Consider the following 21,686-nt stretch of genomic DNA (forward strand, 5'->3'; position numbering starts at 1 on the left):
GCCCAACATGACTTGACCGAAGTTCTTTATTTGAGGCATTTACTTTTCTACAGCAAAGCTTTTGATTTGGACTTCAGACAGTAAGAAGATGTACAGGTATAAATATTAATACAGATTTCAATATTAATGTACATGTAAATAATATAAATAGAAACAAATTATAAGCATAAATATAAATATAAACATATATCTAATCAGTTCTTGTATGCTTCCCACCATGACTTAAACAAGTATATGAAGAACCTAAGGAATGATTCAATAATAATTATGAAACCACACACAACTCAGATAAACCATGTTTCTGCCCTGTAGGCATAGAATAACTGTGCATAAGCAGGTTTAGTGTTGATGCTTACAAATACTACATAGCAATAAGCCAATTACTACTACTACTTCTTAGGCCACTGAGCTAGGAAAAAATCAAGTTTTAACCAGAATTAAACAGAAAAATTTTAGAAACAATTACTTATTTTAGTTTTCTTGCCTGATGAAACCTATTTTAAAACTTTAGTTGCTGTAGGCAACGTAAGCACAATTAGAAGGTAAATGCAAGCTTAACACAATTAATAATGCCAACTAGGCAGAAATAAATACATCCTATTGGACGAAGTTTATCATGCATTTGTATGAGATGAGAAATCCTTTTTTTTTTTTTACTTTATGGAATTACAAATATTGAGGAAAATCTGAACTCTTTGTGATCCAGCTCATTTCCAAAACATTCTTGTCTGACAAAAAATGATAAAGTAATCTCAGACTGCTAGAGAAGAATGTCCCCAGAAGCATGATACAAGGTGGGCTCAGGGAAATGACCTGATAATAGGATGTTAATATTTATTTTTAGCAGCTTATTTTTTGCTTCTGAGAGAATTTCATGAACAGTGAAAGACTTCCAGTGAGTTTATAAGTTACAACTCTTCATACTAATCTCCACAGACTAGAAGTCTAAAGCAGCTTTCATTCTCTGGAGAAAAAAGAACCAGAAGTTCTGGCATGGGGCTCAGTTGGCTCAGTTAGTTTCATGTGTTGGGAGAAGAGTTTTATCCTTTCAGGAGGTATACTTAAGGGGAATATTTCAACCCTTCAAGGGGCATATGCAAGATAAGAACATTCCAGGGACCCGAACAGTACACAAACCTTGCTATGAATCACTTGTGCCCAATTCCAAACGTTGAAATGGTGAATAGGTTCTGAGTTATTCATATTTTGTTGCCGCAATACCTGTAGCTTCTGTTAATGGGATGCCCGTTTTTTCTGGATGGGAAAATCCATGTCTTTTCATACAAGGGATTTACTTTGTCATTTACGCATGTCATCTCCAACTGATTTATACTTACTAGAATGTCGTATTTTCATTTATACCAGTGAAACTGACCACTTTTTATAGAATTTAAAAGATCACAGCCAGGAAAACACCAGGAAGACTCTTCCAAAGTATTTCAAGGGATAGTAAAACACCTATCATATTCAAAATACTTGGATTTCTAACAGACTTGAATGCATTAAAAATCCCACTATTCAGATTTCACAACATGAAGAATTCCCACTAATGGATTTTTAGGACTGGCATGAAGACTAGCCTTAGTAGATACAAAATTTATCAACAAGTTATCTTGCAGGGCCAGACAAAAGAAACTGTTTCAGTCCCATGAACTTCCTATTAATTTCTGGCCATAGTTGAAGGTGGTAATGCTGACCTTTAAAGTTCTGTGTAATTTGAGTCCTGAATAGCTTAGACATCACTTCTGTTCGTGAACACAACTAAAAGAGTTGAAATCAGCAAGTTCATGCCTGGCAGCATATTTGTGAATCTAGGAAATGGTGTTAGGGCTTAGAGAATGACTATTGACCCAGGACTAAGGGCTGCTGATACTGAAATTTGGTTCTCCATTTGTACAACAACCACTGATTTTAGCTTTGAAGCACAGAGTAAGGCTATGTACTTTGCCTTAAGTTTTTCTAGTATAAACAAGAAAAACGTTTAACATTTCTGGGGGATCTGAGTTTCATTTTGTTAAAACTTCTTATGTATAACTTTCTTAAGCAGCAGTTGTGCCATTTTAATTCTAGGACAAGCAGATACAGAAACTTAATGTGCATTCATTTTAGGAAGAAAAAAACAGGTTGTCTACCAAAATACAGTAGGTGCAGAATAAGAACTTAAAAAAATATGTATTCTATTTGAGAAAAGCAGTGATAAACTGAGTTTCTTAGAGCCAATCTTCTATAAAGAAAATAATTTAAATCAGCATCTCTTTTAAAATACATCATCCATTTAAAAGCACTTAAATTGTGTATTTCATGAAGATGTTGTTCCCTCAAATACCAGAATATCAAGCTGCACAACATTTGTTTCATATGAACACAATTCTTGCCATTTCTTAGGCTGTGCAAAAAAGATAGAACAGTGTTGCTTTGCCAAAACAGCGCATTAAACTAAGGATGTTGAAATCACTGTTTTAGTTACATAGATTAAGAATGAATTGCTTATGGCATCAGTTATTGGGCAGCAGGTGTCAGAAAGCCATATAAATGTGCAAATGAAAATTGAGCTGCTTAGAGCTTCAGGAGAGGGTTGCAGAAGGTTATAAAGATATGGCTAGGCTTTAAATCTTAGACACCACCTTATAAGTGTCTCACAATTAAATTACACATCTCAGAATTATCTACGCTGAGAGCCTAGCAATAGGTGATTTCACATGATATAGCAGACCACTAATGCACAAAATACATGCACAATACAACCCGCAGCCTGAAAATCTACTGAGATGAGGCATTTAGTATTGCACTAGGAACATGCTGCATGAATCTAGCTGCAGCCAACAAGCTGAACTACACGTGTGATAAATAAATTACTGTAATTTCACTTTTAGGTAAGATTCAGGGCAGGGTGGGGAGGAGGTTAGAGGTGGAAAATCACAGGGCCCAGGAAAAGGTTGTGAGGAAAAATCTTCCCAGGCACAAATAGAGCATCAGTAAAAAGGCACCAGAAAGTGCTCTCTCTTAGTCTGATTGCATGAAAATCAGGCTGAACTGAGTACAGAGTATTTTTATTTACAGCACATATGTGTCATATGTCTCCCATTGGGATAAACTCGTATCTTGAGTCTCTTTTAGTCTGCCTCTCCTGTTTATTTCTGGGCTCATGTCAGTGGTGATGCTTCACTGCTCATCTGAGTGCCTCCATATGCCTATGAACAAGAAATCTTTCTTAAAACATTTAAAGTTCATTTCTCATTCTTTCTAGGAGGTATATCAAGTGTTCTGTAAACATAAAGATATGGTAGAGCTTAGAAATCAGAAGCACCAATGGCACTCTGGGATCTACAACTTTTTTTTTTTTTTTTTTTTTTTTTTTTTACCTTGTGTGATAATAGGACTTTGATTTGATTTCACATGCAGTTTTAGCCAGTTTGGCAATTCTGTTTTTCTTATAATTTGTTTTGAACTACAAACATAAAGGAGTAGTAATACCTTAAATTCATCCTAAAAAAACCAAAAACATTTCAGTTCTAGTTGAATAAAAATAAGAGACTTATGGGAGAAATTAGTTGAATCTTCCATTCTGTGATGTTGACAGTTTAAGAGTTTTCTCAGATTAGTGCTCTGCCAATGCCAAATGCATTAAGGAAAACTTCATTGTACAGGTTTATTTATTTATTTCATCTGTAGGGGAAAAAAAAATAAGAGCAGATGAGGATAAATCTGATTGTCCTTAAGGCATCTAATAATGTGCCCGAAGAACATCAAGGAAAATCTGAAGCATTAATAAACTAATGTGTACTGTACGCCCCACTTCATTTATTCAACTTATATGTTCTGTATGCATTATGCATTTGTGCATTTATTCACTTTGTACTCAAATATGATTAAGTAAAAGAAGTCTAAAATCTAGATCTTTCCTGTCTCAGAGGGTTATTTCTAGAGAAATGTAGTGGTGGTTAATTAATTATTTGCATATTTTGCTCTTTCTTTTCTAATAGGCTGCATGTGGCATGAAATTTATTTTTATTTTTTCAATGTCATGATGAAAAACATAGGTAACTGAGACCACTTGATCTCTCCTTACATGGTATAGATTTGGTTAGTCTTTCGTCTTCTGATGTGGAATGGAGGACAGGGAAGTAAATCTGTTATTTTATTGTATATTGACCTATTACAGAAGAAATAAGATTCTTGATTTAGAATCATAAAATAGTTTGGGTTGGAAGGGAACATTAAAAGTCATCTAGTCCAAACCCCCTGCAATGATCAGGGAAATATTCAACTAGATCAGGTTGCTTTGAGCCATGTCCAACCTGACCTTGAATGTTTCTAGGGATGGTGCATCTACCACCTCTCTTTTAAATGCACAAATGTATTTCTGTAATACATGAACACATGCATGCACTTGTACGTCTATAATTACTGACTCTCTTTTGTTATAATGCCTTCTTCCTGGTTAGGAATTACAGATGCTTCTGACCTAATGATTTTTGTCTTAGCTGATGGCACACCCGTTTATACACATGCAGGCACACACGAGTCTTCAGATTTCATTATTTCATATGGCTTTTAAGAAAATGAGACCTAAAATTTTCAAGCTGACAATAAACCATTTAATTTTTGTTAATTTTATGACATGTCTGGTTTCTGCATTTGCAGCAGCTGTAAAACATATGTTAACTTCCTAATAAAACCTAAGCAATGTTTTCTCTGTCACTTTTTTCTCCCCCCTTATTTTTTGCAGTGGGAAACAGTGCACAAGTTATTACCTAGGGAACAGTTGTTGCTGTCTCCTGTACAGATCCATATCATACTCAAATTTGCATTCTGATGGAGAAGTAACAAATGTTACTTAAATCCCATGAAGTGTGTTAATTACACTGAGCTCCATGAAATTATGGGTGAGAGAGCCAAAAAGAATTCTACAATTGCATCTTGAGTCTCTTGAGCATATCTTGTCAGATTAATGTCTTTGTCACTCACATGATAACCTTAAAATTGCTTTTCTCCCTAAGTGATATTCCCTAAACCTCAGTGATATGGAAAATCTCACACAAAGCTAAATAGCAGATGCAGTTTGTATTATTTACATAAATAACGCTGGTACTTTTATGAAAATAAATCAAAATTGAATTTCATTAACAAGTGCAGCTTGTTACTTTCCCTTAATTGTTTTACAGTCCTTTTTCTGTGCTTCTGCATACAAGCAGCAGTGCGAGTCTCTGAGACAATATGTCTTCATAGTGTGTCCCTGGAACAAAGGCTAAAACCACGTAACTGAGCTGAGGATGTAACGTTGTTTTTCCTTTTTTTTTCCTCATTTTTTTTCCTACTTATTTCCAAGCCCTGAATAATCATAGCTGCCTCATTATTTGAATCCAGAAGCCACTGCACTGTGTAGCTGTAACAGAAATTAGCCCTGAAGATTTGACCACATGGGTGTCTCTCTACGGCTCAATTGAGGGTTTCTTAAAAACAGGAAATACAGATGATTTGCTGTGCTAGGGCTTTAGGTGCATGCTTCAGTTCCCCAGCAGGGGACATACTCCACCCTCAGAAAGCTGCAAGTCTTCTCACAAAGTCACAACTATGACTGGCGAAACTCAACCCATTGGAAATCTATATTAGATGTCAGACCCGTCTAAGAGACAAATCTAATCCTTTTGGCTGAAAAATAGCTCACAGCGGTCTGCTTCTCCTAGTTTACTGATATTTGGAAGAATGGTTAGGTTTGGCAATCAATGTCCTAGAGCCACCAAAGACCTTGATATTATCTTTTTTTCTTTAAGCTCATAAAGAGGATTACTGGGGAAAAAAAAATAATAAAAAAAATTTATGATGTTACAATGAGCACTATCAGTATTGCTTTCGTTTTTTGCTTTGATAAAAAATAGACTATATTACTAAAGCTTCCTAATAATACTTTAATTATTTAATGCATTGTAAAGAGTTTTAAGCATTACTTTGTTAAATGAGACAGGGACCATGTAGTCAAATGTCCCCTATACAATAAGAAGAATATTTGAAACCAAGCAATTTTATTTTGCCTTACCAGTATCTCAGAAGTGGTAGCTGATGAGGTCAAAATATAACATTGTTGAAAAAATTCAAAAGAACCATCACAATTTGCACTGGTTAAGAATGAAGCCAAAAATCTTTGAAAATAAGATTAACCTCATTTTCCACACCTTCATACCATAAGCTGTTTTTCACATTGGTTAATGCTAAACTGTACAACATGACTATTTAGGTTTTGTAATTCTGTGCTTTTTCTTTGTGCTTACCATACACAGAATAAACACAAGATTCATGGCATTGATAATGCCTATGAACACAATACAGAATTATTTTCATTTTTACCTGCTGAGATTCGGGCACTTTATATTTAAGTGTCCTTTTTGAAATATAAAGTTTTATAATGTAGCTTGAAAAAGAGATGGTGGGAATGAAAGAGTTATGCTTATGGAAGTCCATTCATCCAGTCTCTGCAAGTCTACCAGATCTATAAATAATGGAGAAAGGCCCTCAAGCTAGGGATGCCAAATTTAGTAGCATCTAATGAAAAGATAGGAGTAAAGTCCTGAAATCTCTTTTCAATTATCTTCAGCAGAACTGGGGACCTAGATTGAAAAGTCCCCAAGAAACCATTGGTAGAGGTTTCTCTGACAATCTTTATATTCTTTGTACAAATAACTTCTTCAAGATGACAATTAAAATGTCTGTTCTATCTATGCATTTTAAAACCTGATCTGTTTTTTCAAATCAAGGCTTTTCAAGCTTTGCTTTAAGTCACCATAAGAAGGGGAGGGGAGAGACAAATCCTTATCATTACTTTTTAAAATGACTTAAAAGCAACAGACAGCTGAATAAAGGAATGTCTAGAAGGACCAATGTGGAAGTCTGTCTACAAAGTAGATTGAAAAAGTGTTTTGTTCTAAATCCTAATCTCTTCTGTGTTCTCAAGAAGGCTGACACGAGATGATTGCCACAGAGATGAGTGATATTTGTCACCAGACATCTGCTAAGACACAACCACAGTGTATTTTCCCTGCTGGGTGGCATGTAATGGAGGTTACCCAATCCAGTGTTTAGCATGAAAAGTCAAATCCAGTGTTAAGAGATTTTCTTACTGTAGCTCTTAATGAAAAGTGCCTTCTGGATCAGTTATATCAGCAGAATGACAGGAAATGAGTGGGATATCAAGACTTGAATGCAGTAGTTTTTAATCTGCATGATTCCCAGTTTTACTGTACAGCAAATAAAGTACAGTGGTGCCAGCCACCAGTGACAGGAAGAACAACAGGACGGTGAGAATATCTGTATATAAGTTATACTGAAATCAAACAAACACAAGTTCCTCCTCTGAGCTCAGTCCCACTTACTCTGTGTTTTAGGAGCTGTATCACCATCAAAGTAAATGCAGGAGTGATAAAGTCCCTAGTTCTAGTGTCTTTTGGGGAGATCAAACACCAAAAGGCAGAAAAGAAGAGTTCAGGACTTGAGAACAAATGAGAGAGTGCTGTGGGGATGGTCGGAGTAGGGGTGGAAGTATCTAACCAGATCTTTTGAGTTTTGCCCAATGATAATTAGTGAAAGTAAGTGAAAGGATATAACACCAACTTTTATAAACAAACAATCTATTATTCCTGTCTTCTCTGCTCCCCTGCAGAAAATACACTGTCCATTGTATCCTTATATGTGGCTGGGGACACTTAGATTGGGACCTGTGAAGAGGGCAGGAAAGCTGTTTCCCATAAATCTTCCTTATGCAGGAAACCTGAAAGTCCCTTCTATTTTTCTTTTTCTGTCTTATCATCCAGTTTTCTCCTGCTGAGCTCTGATTCCTCAGCCGCCCCTGGTGTTAGGATCATTTCTGCCCGTAACCCAGAATGAGAGCTCACGGGCAGGGTGAGGCAGCTTAAATCACTCCAATCGTGAGTCCCTGCTACTGCTGCACTGGACACAAAACCCAAAACTCTTTCTGTGCTGTTAGCTAGGAGATAAAAAGAGGCAACCCCATCCTTGCGATTACCAAGACTGGTATTTTTAATTTGCTTCTGTACTTTTCTGTCTCCTTCGAAAAGCAAAATACAATAAATCAAAATGAAAAGCTATGTAAAACAACCCACTATCGGCTTTTCTACTTAGTTACTGTAAAAGTTCGGGTGGTAAATACCTGTTCTATTATAAAGAGCATCTGAGTTACACAGTGCTGCATTAGTTCATTCCAACAAATTGCTGTAGCCTGTGTCCATAGCCACACAGGTTTCACCAAATGACTAATACAGTGCAAGCAGACAAATGTCCCAGAAACTGATTTTGCAAGCAAGGGGGAAAAGAATGTGCAAATCTCAGTGAAAGAAAACCACAGTACTTCTACAAAATTGCAGTGCTCTCCCTTTATTCCTTTTTCTTACTACTACCACGCAAAGAATGCCACTGATCTTTCTTAATTCTACCATAAGTGCTAAGCACCAGTAAAATACAGAAACAATCAGATTCCCTGTATATACAGTTACACTCTTTCAAAGGGATTTGAAGATGAATGTTTTTCTTTTACACATAATCAATATTAATTTGATTGCAAATGTTCTCTATTTTACCTTTGTCTCTTTAATAAGAGCGGGGTGGTGGAAAGATTTGGAGGGTGTTTACAGTTTAGATACCTTCTGCTCTAAAATCACAGCTCTTCCAAATGTGCTAATGAAGTACTGTAACTCCACTAGCTCAGTCTGACAGCCATTACTCCCAGCTCTGCAAACACTGCATTAAATCTCTGTGTATCCTTGGTGACTGTTATTAGTAGGCTTGGGTGTATTTCACTGGGTGTATTTGGAATTCAGCAAAGAAAATTCTCAATCAGAAACAAATCATAATGGAAATAAAGATATTACAATCACTTTCTCAGAAGAAAGCAGTGGGGGAAAACTATTCTTTCTGCCTAGAATTGTTTGATTTTGATAACCAGTAAATTACTAAAAGAGCAATTCCCATACCACCCCCACCCTGCACCGTCTCCAGCAGCATGCAGTTTTTCCTGCATGTTTGGGCATCTGCTGATGCGTGAGAACTGCAGTTCACATAGAGTTTTAAACAACACCCAGTACTCAGATCCTTTAAAGGATATGTCTAACTCTTCCAATAACATAACTCTAACTGCTATATAGGTGGAAGGCACTGCTTCCACGTGTAAGGCCAACACTCAGCTCTAACCTACTCTGATCAACATAAATTAATGTCTGTAAGAAGGCAGGAAACCTCCTATATCTTAATGCTACTTATATTCCCATGAGGAAATATTTTCTAGGATTGTCTATGCTTTAATTTAGAGGAAGTCCAGAGAGACCGGACCCTGATCTCAGCTGAACACCTGAAATCCAATGGAATTAAGAAGTATTAACATGTTTTGAGATTTTGGACCACACTGTCTCTGTATCTAATTCAAACTTATTAATGTCATCCAAGTAGTACAATCCTGGATAAAAGTAGGTAAATAGAATTTACTTGCTTTTTAACATATATATTATAGCAATGATTAACATACTAATGTTTCCTATAAAATATCTGCTTTCTGTACCGAGACTCCCCATTATGCCAATAGCGTAATTTTGGTTTTTTGCTTTGTTTTTTCAATATTAAAAAAGAGAATTTTGATCTTTTTTTTAGTTACTTGGTAAGCTCCTGTTAACTGACCTTGTGGTAATAACTAGTGTTTCTTGGATTTAGCTTTATAGAGTTATTGCCATCACTTACTGTAACCAGTTACATATGTGAAGTTATTCACGAACTTATGTTTATTGATATCTCTCTGCTGACTGACACTGTTGTTCACAATGCATGTCCAAAGTCAGATCCTCAAGGCTACACATGGGGATTTTTTTCACTGAATTTTCACTGAATTTCACTGAATTTTAGAATTGGAAGGGACCATAGAGATCATCTAGTCTAACTCCCCTGCTGAAGCAGGATTACCTGGTTTTTGTTCAACTGCTAGTGGATTATGGCTAAAAAGCTTACATGTCTAACAGCAGTGTGATTCCCCAAGCTCTGCAGCAGGCAGGATTGCCATTGGCAATATACGCCTAGACGGGGGGGGTCAGGCACTGTTGGCCCATTTTGCAGCACATCATACTGTGCTGAGCCACAGCTGTGGTGTTAGCCCCTTCAACCTGGTGTGACAACCCCTTAAAATTTTTCTTGAGAACCAGTCTTGCCTCCTTGAGCCCTAGCACAGTTAAAGGGTGAGCAAGATATTTTTTAATCTTTCCACCTGTATTTTATAATTAAACTATTCAGCTTGGGCTGAGTTGAGCCTGTTTTCCCATATATTTCCATGCAATTGAGTATAGTGCTAACCAAACAGAAACCTGCTATAAAATTTTCCTCTAAACAGACTGTACCAATGGCTTCTTACCCAGGCAAGGCAACAGCTTTTCTGTCCCTGTCTGGTCTACTCATAACTCCAGGTTAAACCATTCTGAAGAGCAGAACTTCTTCTAGGAGACATCAAGCAAATTTGAAATGAGGTCAAAACATCTTTTTCAGTTGCCTGAACCTTCAGTTGAAATCAGAGATGAATAACAGATCCAGACCTCTGCACAATCTAGTTTGTGTTTCCACTTTAAAATATGTCCATGAAATTAATTCTGGCTCAAGTAAGGAGTTCCTGCCTTTCTAGTTGCTAGATACTGTGAGAGGATTTTTGAAAAATATAACTATAAAAAGACCCTGTTTTTTTGCCTTCTACAAGCATCTTTTATTTCTCACCATTTAAAACAAAATATTGGGCTAGACAGAGTGACATTGTAACCCCATATATCCTGCTTATTTTCTTCTGTTCCCTTATGGTTTATTCAGGAGCTGGTCCTGCCTCCAGTGAAACCATCATCAAAACTCAATTTGACTTCTGGGAAATGGGAATACACTTTTAAGTGGCTATTAATTCCAATGCTGCACATGCAAGATCATTTCCAGGACATCAGGAGTACCTTGTAACAACTACTTCCCGCTTATTCATATAATAACAATAAATAAGTAAATGTTTGTTCAGTAACATTGGTGTGATTATGAAACATTTCGTGTGACAATAATGGTAAATGGACCAGTTTGGAATTTGTACTTTATGCTTCAATTTTTTCATTCTCAGCAAAGGTGCCCAGGAAAGAGTATGAGTTTATTTATGAGTGGAGAGTAACAGACCTTCCCCTTTTGACTTTCATATGTAAACAGATGTTTTCTTTTTGCCCAGAGTAATTTTAGTTATCTAGCTGTTTTTTGTTGTTTGGGTGTTGTTTTTTTTCCCCCTCTTTTTTCTGTTAGTGATGGATAGAATTAGATAACTAGCATCCTGCAACTGACACATCTTTAGATGAAATTCTCTAGAGAAAAATCAAAGGGAGATGTGAAGAAATGCTACATTTGACTCTGGCCAGAGCTCTGTGTAAAGAGCTATGGCTGATCAATACTGGTCCTATTAATTCTTATCCTGGACGGATGATCATTGCTTCTGTTCCCTCCCCAGAGCTAAATTACTTTGAAACAGTACAAAAACTGCTCACAGGAGTTAGTCTGAAGACATACAAAAATATTTTCTACCACACTGTCAAGTATAACTCATAGTTTCACAAACCGAATAGAAGAGAATTTGCTTTTATATTGCACCCTTCATCTGCTCCAAGTACCCCCAGAGCAGTTTGCAATTTTGAATTATCGGAAGCACTGACTGTGCAGTGAGTGTGTGAGCAATAGCTCAACAGTAGTTACACAGAAAATTACGTATTAGGTTTCTAACAGGTACACAGAACCTGTTTAGCTGCAGGATGGAAAAGCTGCGCAGCCTTCCTTGTAGGATTCTGCACTTCCACCTGCATTGCTAACTAGAAATGGGCTGCAGGTGGTTCATTTCAACATCTCATTGAATGTCTCAACACATCCTTTACGCAGCAGTGCCAACATTAGGCATGTGTGCGCATGCCAGTGAGCGTGACAAAGGAACCATATTAAAGTAAATCTATAGGTAAATATAAAGAACTAGAGCTTCAGCTGGTGAAAATTGGCATTGCTCCACTGAACTGAACACAGCACTGTTGATTCCACCAGCTGAAGATCTGGCTGTAAGTATTTTGACACTGAGCCAGGCCTCTTTCCCAATTGTGTTAAGTCATTAAGCTTTATACTTAAGTGTGCAGTCTTATAAATTGTATTTAAATAGCTAATTTATCAATTCTTTGGGAGTTCAGTTCTGTGAAGAAGTAAACACGTTTAAGTAGGATTTTCCTGTTAGCTCACCTTTCAAGCAAGCAAAGAAGAAAGGTAAAGAAGGGAAACCACATTCACTTACAAATTATTTTTTAATTTTTTAAAATTCAGAAATCAAAATGAAGGGGGAAAACCAGCAATGAACACACGGTCAGAAGAAAAACATTATATCAGATTCTAGTGTCTACCTTACTATTATTTTTATTATCATTCCTTATAAATATTCATCAGTGCTGTCAATGCACATTTGGAGGATTGCTTACAGCCACAGAATCCAATCATGCCTATAAGGTATTGTCATGGTATTGCAGTTAGTGGAAAGCTATTAATGTTCCGCTGAAAAAAAAAGAGGCACATCTCTGCCCTAAATACTTTGATGATTAGGGCTTATATCTCTCTAGCTAAGTCTACGCTGCTCTTAAACAGTAGATCATGGTTGACCTGCCTCCCTTCTAAACATCTGGCAACCTACAACAGCAAAGACAACTCTGTCCTAACAGTAAAGATATTCCAAGGGGTTCTCAATGTAGATATATCCATGCATCTCTCCCAGCTCCATCTATCAAACAAAAACATTTCATTATGTTGTTTGGGACAATACAGGAAGATATTCCCTCTCCTTGCATTTTTTGAGGATGTGGTGAGTTGACCTTAGCTGACTGCCAGACAGCCATCCAGCTACTCTCTTATTCCCCCTCTTCATCAGGACAGGGACAAAATAAGATGAAAACACTTGTGGGTGGAGATAGGGAGACCACTCAATAACTACCATCACAGGCAAACCAGACACAACTTTGTGAAAATTAATTTAACTTATTTGCAATTAAAAATAGAGTACAAAGGTTAGGAGCAAGAACAGACTAAAACCATTTACGCCTTTTTTCCAGGCTCAACCTCACTTCTTCATTCTTTTTTTTATATAGAACTTTTATTTTATTCTCAGGTCCTTCCTCCCTACCCTGAGCAGTGCCTCTGCCTTTCCTTCCTTGTCATGCTCTCCCCCTTCTCCAGCACAGGGTCCCTCCCATGGGATACAGTCCTTCATGAACTGTTCCAGCATGAGTCCTTCCCACACAATGCAGGTCTTCAAGAACTTACTCCAGCATAGGTCCTCTCCATGGCGTGCAGCCCATCAGGAACAGACTGATCTGTGAGTTCTCCATGAACTGCAGCTCCTGCTAGAAAACCTGCTCCAGACTGGAGCATGTCCTCCTGCCCTGGCTGTGGTACTCCATGGGCTGCAGCATGCATGTCTGCTCCATTGTGGTCCTCCACAGGCTGTAGGGGGACAACCTGCTCCACCATGGTGTTCTCCACGGGCTGCAGAGAAATCTCTGCTCTGGTGCCTGAAGCACCTTGTCCTTTCACCTTGGTGTTTGCAGGGATGTTTCGCACAGTTTTTCCTTATGCCTCACACTACTGTGCAGCATATTGCCCTTTCTTAAATATGTTTTCCCTAAGGTGCCACCATCTTGACTGAGGGACTCAGCTGTGCCCTGTAATGGGTGTATTGGAGCCTTCAGGAACAGGTTGTATCTGACATCGGGCAGCTCCTAGCCACTCTTCACATAGACCACCCCTGCCACCACCCCTACATACAGCTCCAGTACTAAAATAGGGGCACATAAACCTAATACAGTGGAAAATCTTACATTTCAGACACTAATATATTAATCTTGATAAGGAAAAGAGTAACAGCTGTTCTCCCTTCTTGTGTAAGAAAAAAATAATGAAGAAGCTTGTATCCACTTGTTGAAGGAAAATCTACTCCAGAAAACAATTATTTGACCAATTTTTCTAGCTGTTCAAATAATTAAGGAAAAAACTTTCCATATAGGTGTTAATATTAAATCCAGAAAAAAATATGTATATTGAAAGTGGGGGAATTTACCTCATCAAACTTTAGACACCTGCAGACCAGTCCCCTACAGCTGAGCTGATCACTCCAGATGTTCTTTACAATTCGAGGGAGAGAGAGGTTCTTTTACGGTGAAATTCCTTTGACCAAGTATAGATGACCACCTAAAGGCAGGCTTCTTCCACTAAAAGTGTTTATTTCTCTCTGACAGTAAAGATAGCTTAGCTGCCTATGTTTGGTCACATAAATTCCACCTTAGGTGATTTATGATTAGATTTCTAGATATTTGGATGCTTAATAAAGACCATAGGCTTGATGTGTTAAGACATGCTGAACAAGCAGAACTGCCTCTTCAGTATGAAATGCTGAATTTAGTCATAGGCTGTTGGTAATTAGTAAGCCAGAGTGAGAGAGAATGAAATTCCAATCCATGTTCCATAAATACTGCGAAAGTTTGATATAAGCAAAACATTTTTAAACAGATGAACTTGAGAAGACCTGGTTTGAATACCAAATAGCCTATTGGTTAACAGGTGTTTCTAGTGATATAGGTTCAGCTCCCTACAGCAGTGTGAAAACTTAGATATGGTCTTTCAGGGACATAGGTTCATGCTCTAACCAGTACATTCCTGTCTAAAAATTGGAGGGGGCAAAAGGGAGCACAACATCTTCCACCAGTAGTTTCTATGAGGTTCCACCCAATAGGCATGATTCAAGAAGTCAGATGAAACTGTCTCAAATGGACATTAAAGAAAGTAAGCTATTTCGTTGTTACATACTGACAGAGCTGAGATATAAACCAAGGCCTTATCTGTTCAGTGCTCCCTAGATCTAGGTAGTTTTGAGTAGACATTTAAGGTTCTTAAGCAGCTTTAAAATGTAAATTTAGGGATTTTTAGTATTAGGAAATAGGTTTTGAATGCATAGTCTACAGTTCTTCAATTGTCATTTAAGATTTTTAGCCTACATCATCTTATTTCTGATGTGAATCTGTTAGTGCTTTTCTGCCTTATATGTATTTTTTAATGGAAAGTTTAAAATTAAATAAGGTGAAGAAAAATTGGGAAATCAGGGTTTTTAGTGAACCAAATTTGAGAGTCATAGCCAGAGTAAAGTATACTTGTCTGTCTGCCATTGAACTGTATTGGAATAAAGGAGATCTAAATACAAAATACTGCTATACTCTTTCCTGTAATTACTTTAATTTCACAAGGCATGATGTATTGGTCTATGCCATTTCAGTGTGATGTATGGTGACTGGAACAGGTTGCCCAGGGAAGTAATGGATGCCCCATCCCTGGAAGTGTTCAAGGCCAGGATGAAAGGGGCTTTGAGCAACGTGGTCTGGTGGGAGGTGTCCCTGCCCGTGGCAGGGGGGTTGGAACTCAATGATCTCTAAGATCCCTTCCAACCCTAACCATTCTATGATTCTATGATGAGAGGGTGAAGACCTGGGTAGTCTTCTGAGCACCCTGTGCACTCAGATTCCCCGGGTTACTGCTTCCTTATGTGCGCAGTAGCTAAGCAGAGCTGTGAGCAGGGAGTTTATCAAGGCATCCTCAGCATGTCAAATGAGGTGCATAGCTCAATGTTCCCCTTATATGTATCACTTCTGCTGTGGTTATCATTTATAATTTTTACAGTGCCCAAAAGAGTATTCTTAGGCAGGAGTAATTCAGCAGCCTGGCAGTTTCATTAGTGCAGAGTCAGGCTCTTGTGTTCAACACATTTTACCTTGCACTTGCAACACTCTGCAGTTCTTTGGGAAGGATGAATGCTTTTATGTACAAAAGGAAATGTGTTCCCTTTTTTAAACATTTCCTGCCCCTTATTTCCATAATTCCTCACTGTGAGCAGACTTAACTTTTATCAAAAACTAACAAAAGCTGCTAAGCTTTAAGGCAAGACAACTTTAACCTCCCATACCAGTAACATCTACAAACTATTTGCCAAGTTATTGCTAACCACTCAAGTATAGGAGCAGGAATCTCTCCTTACAGATTACGACAATCACTATTCCTTTGCCACATGCATAAAAATGCATGTCAGGCTTAAAGTATTTCAGATACAGAAATCTCATCATTCCCTCTTGCAAACACATCTTCCCTTGGAAGATGCAGTCGTAGCTGTTTAGCACAGTCCAAAGTCTGTATAACTGTAATGACTTCCACTTTCAATTCTGGGTTTGCATTGCCTTGTTTGAAGGTTTTGGTTTATGCTTATTTTAAAACCTTTCCCCACTTATTTTTGTAACTTTTATTGGTAGCATCTTCAAAAACTATCCTCTCTCAACCTGCCTTTTCCAGTGTTCTAAATATAAATGTAGAAACAAAGAAATGCATATTAATAAGTAAAGAAGCACAGGTGTGCCTTGCAGACAGTAAGTTTTTTAAAGTCCTTCCTGAGTTCTTGAATCATTATCCCTGCATAATTTATGCTATGTTACCGTGTGCAAACACTGAACCTGGCCCACAAAGAAGAGACGTGAGCTGGCTCAAAAGGTAGACCTTGGATTTTTGCAGTAGAGGGCATAAGCTATTTATTTATGTATCAAATAATTATGGAAATTTCTGGCATATTTTCTAATCAAAGGAATGTGAAAGAAAAGCAGAGAATATGTAGCTCTTTATTGCCTTTCTGACTCTCGTGCTCAGAGCCAGGGATGTTCATAGTATACCAGTTGAGCACTGAATCCTCTTCATTGTCATTATCCTCCCATGTTTTTAAGACTTTCTCTATAGAGAAAAAAGAGGGAAGAATACCTGGTAAGGTGGCTGCCAGATTCATGTACTGAGGGAAAAAGAAGGACACTTAGTTCTTTGTGCAAATTGCATTGACTGAAAGCACGGCATTGTACACAGCCTGGTCCTGAGAAACAATACATAGTGTGAACACATATTTTACAGGACAGCTTTCCGTTCCTTGAGTAATATTTCAAAAATATTTTATTGTTTTTTCTTCCTTGAAGAGTGATGAATCCTTTAAATAGGCCTGAACGTGATGAGATATCCTTAGCTACCAGATAAACGGCCACCAGGCTGCTCACTTACTCCCCATTCTCAACAGGGCATGGGAAGAAAATAGGAACAGAAGGATTCTGGGTCAAAACGGCTGTGTCTGGGATGGGGTAACCCTGACCTCTCTTCACAGGGGCTGCCCCTGCAGCTCCACTCCTAAACCCTTCAAATCTTGCAATGTATACCCAAAGTACTAAGAAAGTACTGGAATTATATTTTAATTTTTTTTTTCAATTATGAAAACTGTAAGAAAATGAAAATACTTGACTTGGGTTGAAAAAGAGAATTTTTTCAAGTTTTCACAGAGGCAGTAAAGATCACTAAAGTCACATTTGTCAAATGGAAACATTTTGTTTGATCTGCGACAAAACATTTTAGTTTGTGTTTTTTTAGACCTTTACCTATTTTCCTCTTTATCTGGAGCAATTTTAAAATAAAGTAATGATATTTTGAAACAAAAAGTTAAAAAGCATGAGACTGAAAAGTTGAAAATGTTGAGATTTTTAACACTATTGATTTGAAGTAATCCGTTTTGGAAATGTCAAAATGAAATCTGTATGACTTTTTTCTCTTTTACTATTTTTATCCCAAACTATGTTGGAGTGTAGGGGGAATTTTATAAAGATTTTTACCCTCTGCTACATGGAAATGACTCATTCTGTGTTTTTCACAATAGCAAAAGATTTAAGCATCTGCCTAAAGTCCACATTGTGAAATTGCCTTACAGCACTAGAGAATCATTTTCACCTGAAAGTTGAGAAGACTACCCGTGAGGAAAGCAGAGAGGTTTTTACTCAGTGTTATCCAGTTGTTTAAGATTTTGGTTTTGATGAATCAACAATTTCTGCTAAAGACTATTTTTTTTTCTCTAAAAATGTTCAGCTAATTTTATTGTTAAGTCATGTCATCTCATTGCTATAACTTCATTGGCCCTGTTTAATAAAAGTAGTTTTACTTTTTGTATGGTGGAAACAGTTATCGTTTGATAGCTATATGCATAAAGTATCCAGCAGTCAAATGAAGTCAAGTCTAGGCTCATTTGCTTTTTCAAGAAGTTTCAACAATGATTTGTGGGTTGGGGGAACATGTTGGATGTCAGCATTGTAAAGCAGTTTCCACAACTTCTACAGTTTGAAATCTTTTGTTGTTTATCCCAGCTCAGCTGCTGATGAATAAAAAGAAATGAAGACTGGCTACTGGCTTGAAGACATGGTAGCAGTGGGATCACATACACATCTTAAGCATGGTTTTGCGCAAAATGTGGTTACATGTTTCTGGTTCTAAATTTTGACTCTACCAATTTGGATATTTTCATGACCAAAGAATTAACTTTTTTCCCCTCTGACAGATAGAGGAAGAAAAAAAAAAAAAGGTAAAGCAAAGGCAGAGTTTATGGTACAGGCATACTCATTTAGTATATTTTAGTATATTTTTATTTCTGAAATATCTATCAAAATCTCGATCAGGTTGCTAGTTTAAACCCATTTTTCTTGGCACAAAAACTTGGTCTTAACTCATGATTTAGAATACTAATTTCTCTTTGTCATCTCACTTTTTAGTTTTTTCTTTTTTTTTCTGAAATGTGTCGGGATGTATTTCGTATCTCATCCAGCTTTTCTTTATCAACTCCTCTTCTACAGTGTTTATGTCTCCAAGATGTCAGAATTAGGGGGGAGAGAGCAGAATGACATGTAAGAGTATAGGAGTATTCAACTATTTTGTTTAAGCTTTTGAATGAATAGCTATGTGTTCATTTGTTTTCACACGGTTTTCATTGTAGTAGCCTGAAGCGTAGCACTTTAATAACTATTGACTATTTTTCAGCCATTATCTATTCTGGGATGGAATAGCAATGAGCATTACAGCTTTTCCTAGTGGGCTCAGGGAAACCTGTTCACAATGTGAATAAGTCATCAACAGTCCACTGCAGGTACAGCCAGAATACTTTGTCAGGTGGATAGTTTCCTAGATGCAAACCAAATTATTTTATGCTTGGTTAGTTACACAGTATATTTCTACATTTACTTGTATTGTTATGCTGCATTTAGCTGACTAATGACTCAATAACTTTATTTGCTAACTTCATCCACAGCACCTGCTCAAGGATTGCAATAATATAAAAAATTTCTATGGAATTAACAAAGGAAAAAAAAACAATTTCACCCAGGGGAAGTTCAAAACTGCTTACAAAACACACAATGATTGCTTAATAAAATCGCTGTAAAGATCTAGCCAGAAGACTGGTCATTAGGGAGAGCAGGACATATTGATGTACAACTCTCAGTGACACTTCAGGACAGTTTTGCTGAGGTAAAGGTAAGATTCTGGGGCTGTAGCCAACCCGTCAACATGTCCTTAGGCAGCATGTAGAAATATGACATGGCAGTAACCTTATAGTTGAGCAGTTATGCTGACCATATTGAAGCTGGATCTGATCCTGATGTTATCAATGGATAGATGCTATAAGATGGTTTGCCCTGGTCTCAGTATTTAAGTCTTTTGACTTATTTAAAGTATATGCCATGCTGTGACAGTGCAGAACAACATTGTCTTCCAATAGCAAGCATGTCAGAAGATTTATTAGTATAAATTATTTTTTGTAAATTTTTACCTTTTTAAAAAATTATCAAATGAAACTTGAGTCTTCTCATTCTCAGTTTTGATCATGTTACTTCTGTGTGATAATCTATTATTAGTATGTAAACAAATAATTTTATGCAGTGTTAATTTACAATGGAAAGGAAGACAGTAACAGGACATTATCTTGCACTGAAGCTGTAGGAAAGAATGGACAAAAGAATCTATATATACATTTCTTGAGAAATGAGAAAGTACTAGTTCCTATACTAGCTTAAAGAAGACATGTACAATGTATTATTATGATACAGTCTACTGGACAAAAATTGTGTATCTGTATTCACACACAGTCAAGACCATAAAATTGTCCTGTCTTCAGAAGATAGCATTTTATAATAAATGTTTCCTGATTCTTAACAGAAGATTATCTATGTTAAAATAATAAACTAAGCATACCAAAGTTATTAAAGTAGTAAATGAAGAAGTAGAACAAATGACGTAAATCCTCTACATGATACTGTACCTGATGAGTTTAAAGCTGTCATAATACCTCACCTGTGTAGAGTGACAGCCATGTTAGACTGACACAATTGAAAAGGAAGTGAACCTTATGTGGCCCAGCCGGTATAAATTAAAATAGCTAATTTGATCTTATTTCTCTAATGTACATTAGTTGAACTTCATAATTCATATTGGAGGGAAAGGCTTTTCTTCAATAAAACTCAAAACCACTGCAAATGGTACCATATGGAAACAAGTTGACTTGACCAGTGAGCAGTTGATACATAATAATAGAAAAGAAGTTGTCAAATTTAATGAATGCCTTTGAAAACAATGTTCATTCCCTCTGATTGTACAGCCTGGACTTAACCACAAAATATCGGAGGATATAATACAAAATAAAAAGTGATTTATGGTATACCTTCTTTATTGACAACTTCTGCAAGCAGAGAACAGTCAAGTGATAGAGAAAATTATTTTTCTTATTTGAATTTGAAATACATGCACTTGACAGTTTTCAAGAGATGTTTTCAGAACAGCAACAGATTTAAAATCTAGCCAAGATTTATCTGAGAATTGACCAGAGCATTCTGTTCTAAAGGCAAAGAAAAGAAATATTGTTGAGTTTTCTCAAGGGACCTGGTAATTTGCTGATTTTTTTTCTTAAATGATTGTCTTTATCCAGCACCATTACCATCTTGTAAAAAGTAAGAACAGGCTAGAAAATCTACTGATTTTAAATTTGTGTTTGAAGGAATAATATAAGTGAACACAACAGAAGATTTTTTTTTTTTTAAATCAGGAAAACAAAATCACTCCTTCATTTATTATCATAGAATCATAGAATCATAGAATCATAGAATCATAGAATTGTCTAGGCTGGAAGGGACCTCCAAAGGTGATCTAGTCCAACCACCCCACAGTGAGCAGGGACACCCCCAACTAGACCAGGTTGCACAGGGCCTCATCGAGCCTCACCTTGAATATCTCCAGGGATGGGGCCTCAACCACCTCCCTGGACAACCTGTTCCAGTCCTCCACCACCCTCACAGTAAAGAACTTTCTCCTCATCTCCAATCTAAATCTGCTCCCCTCCAGTTTAAAGCCATTGACCCTCATCCTATCACTACAGGCCTTTGTAAACAGGCTCTCCTCAGCCTTTCTGTAGGCCCCCTTCAGGTACTGGAAGGCTGCTATTAAGTCTCCCCGAAGCCTCCTCTTCTCCAGGCTGAACAACCCCAGCTCCCTCAGCCTGTCCTCATAGCAGAGGTGCTCCAACCCCCTGATCATTTTAGTGGCCCTCCTCTGGACCCGCTCCATCAGGTCCATATCCCTCCTATACTGAGGGCTCCAGATCTGCACACACTACTCCAGATGAGGTCTCACCAGAGCAGAGTAAAGCAGAAGAATCACCTCTCTGGACCTGCTGGCAAAACTTCTATTGATGCAGCCCAGGATGTGATTGGCCTTCTGGGCTGCAAGTGCACACT

The 21,686-nt window shown here is 37.3% G+C and overlaps 1 long non-coding RNA gene across 4 annotated transcripts in view; it reads right to left on the reverse strand.

The window, feature by feature from the left end:
* The window catches only part of LOC106902319, a 104,811-nt gene that overhangs the window by 20,176 nt on the left and 62,949 nt on the right, over positions 1-21,686 (reverse strand). The window lies entirely within an intron of this gene.

Source organism: Calidris pugnax, unplaced genomic scaffold (assembly GCF_001431845.1).
Source record: "Calidris pugnax isolate Ruff unplaced genomic scaffold, ASM143184v1 scaffold20, whole genome shotgun sequence".
NCBI lineage: Eukaryota > Metazoa > Chordata > Aves > Charadriiformes > Scolopacidae > Calidris > Calidris pugnax.